This window comes from Petromyzon marinus, unplaced genomic scaffold (genome assembly GCF_048934315.1).
Source record: "Petromyzon marinus isolate PM22_M1 ecotype Great Lakes invasive population unplaced genomic scaffold, UKy_Petmar_22M1.pri1.0 PM_G_Scaffold_110, whole genome shotgun sequence".
NCBI classification, from domain to species: domain Eukaryota; kingdom Metazoa; phylum Chordata; class Hyperoartia; order Petromyzontiformes; family Petromyzontidae; genus Petromyzon; species Petromyzon marinus.
Genome location: NW_027422663.1, coordinates 282,501 through 285,000, shown reverse-complemented (window position 1 = coordinate 285,000; position 2,500 = coordinate 282,501). Strand labels below are relative to the sequence as shown.

The 2,500-nt window shown below is 41.8% G+C and overlaps 1 pseudogene; it reads left to right on the top strand.

Moving 5' to 3' along the window:
- The window catches only part of LOC142909097 (28S ribosomal RNA), a 9,991-nt pseudogene that overhangs the window by 5,018 nt on the left and 2,473 nt on the right, over positions 1-2,500 (top strand).

Here is a 2,500-nt window from a genome sequence, read left to right as displayed (position 1 = left end):
CACGTGGTGGGCATCATCCAGAACGCCTACGATCGGTGTACGACCTCGTTCAAAAGCAATGGCGAGTCGACTCGAGAAATTAGCATACGTGTTGGTGTCAAACAGGGTGACCCCATGTCACCCCTGCTCTTCAATCTTGCCATGGACCCTTTGATATGCACCCTAGAGTCACACGGAGTTGGGTACTCCATTGATACCGACCACGTGACAGCTCTTGCGTTTGCTGATGATTTGGTGTTGGTGAGCGAATCTTGGGTTGGTATGGCCGCCAATCTAGCGATCTTGGAATCATTTTGTGGGCTATCGGGATTGGAGGTTCAGGCCAGAAAGTGCCAGGGCTTCATGATAAGCCCAACCAAAGATTCATATACGGTGAACAACTGCGACCCATGGACTATCAAAAATAAAGATGTCCATATGATCCAACCTGATGAATCAACGAAATACCTTGGTCTGAAAATTGGCCCTTGGACTGGCACTATACAGCCTGATCTACATTGTCAGCTAAAGACATGGATCTCGAAAATCGATGAGGCGCCTCTGAAGCCAACTCAGAAGGTTGAACTACTCAATGCCTATGCCCTACCCAGATTGTTATATCCTGCAGACCACTCGGACTGCAAGCAATCAACTCTCCGTGGGTTGGACCAAGAGATTAGAAAGGCGGTAAAAGGATGGCTCCACCTTCCCGCTTCAACTTGTGATGGACTGTTATATGCCAGAGCCCGAGACGGAGGCCTTGCCATCTTGAAACTGGAAAAAACAATCCCTTCGGTTCAAGTTAGAAGGCTGCAACGTATAGCAAACTCGTCCGATGCTATCATATTGTGTCCTCGCATGGTATGGAGGAAGAATACCGTAATTTGTGGGTACGAGCAGGGGGTGACAGTGATGCAATCCCAACATTCGTTCTCAGGGACTCGGTGTCAAAAGAACCTGTATATCCGAGACCCTGCGATTGGAGGGAGCATGAATTTCAGAGATGGTGCGAAAAGCCGGTTCAAGGAAGGGGCATTGTAAACTTTGCGCATGATAGAATCAGTAATGCTTGGTTGAGGCCATGGTGCGGCTTTAAACAATGCTTCTTTATCGCAGCACTACAACTAAGGGCAAATATTTACCCAACAAGAGAAAGCTTGAACAGAGGCAGAGATGGGGCCTTACGTTCCTGCAGGAAATGCTCTGCCAGACTCGAGTCCCTTTCGCACATTCTCGGTCAATGTCCTGCAGTACAGAAAGCAAGAATTGCGCGACACAACAAGATCAGTAACATTCTGGCAGACGAAGCGGCTAGATTGGGCTGGTCTGTATACAAAGAGCCACGGTTCATATCCGAGACGGGAGAGATGAGAAAGCCTGACCTCGTGTTTGCAAAAGATGAGGAGGCGGTTGTGATCGATGTCACCGTCCGTTTTGAGCTTTCAAAGAATACCTTGTCAGATGCTGCCTCGCACAAAGTTTCGTACTATACCCCTCTTGGTGATCAAGTCAAAGTGCTGACGAAGGCTAGCAAGGTCACATTCTTTGGATTCCCGGTTGGGGCAAGAGGAAAGTGGCCCCTTGAGAATAACGAGGTACTTACCTCCCTGGGCCTGACCAAACCCAGAACGACATCACTGGCCAAGATGATTTCCCGCAGAACGCTGCTTTTCTCTCTTGATATTCTGAGAATGTTCTGTGGAAATTATGCGGTCTATGAACAGTCATAGACAACCTCCGAAACAAATAATAGTTTTGTTTTAAGATGTCATTTGTTTTAGATTGATTTTGTTATTTTCGAAGGTGAAGTCGGTTTTTATTTCATTTTACTATTTTCCACAATTTAGATTGTTATTTTCCAAGACGAAGTCTTGGTTCTTTTTTTTATTGTTAGTTTTTTTTTTTAACACGTCGTATTTGTTACTTTAGAGCTTAGAGGGGACTTTATTTTCGCCTTACTATTTTCTGCCTACAAAGAAGATTAAAAATAAGCTTTTTTCAAGATGGTTTTGTTATTTTCCAAGGTGAAGTCTTGGTATTCTTATTTTACTATTTTCCATAAAGAAGACCTTTCTTTTAGATTTTGTTATTTTCCAAGACGAAGACTTGGTATTTTTATTATATTGCTATTTTTTACACGAAGCTTATTCAAGAGCACTTATATAGATTAGACTTTGTTATTTTAATTCTTTATTTTTGCACTACATCAGTTCGAGAGAAGACTACAAACCAGCTTTATTTAAGATGTTTTAGATTAGATTTTGTTATTTTCCAAGGTGAAGTCTTGGTTTTTTATTTTACTATTTTCCACAAAGAAGACTTTTCTTTTAGATTTTGTTATTTTCCAAGACGAAGACTTGGTATTTTTTTATTGCTATTTTTTTACACGAAGCCTATTCAAGAGCACTTATATAGATTAGACTTTGTTATTTTAATTCTTTATTTTTGGACTACATCAGTTCGAGAGTCCTGTAACTTACTATTTTCTGCCTACAAAGAAGATTACAAATAAGCTTTATTT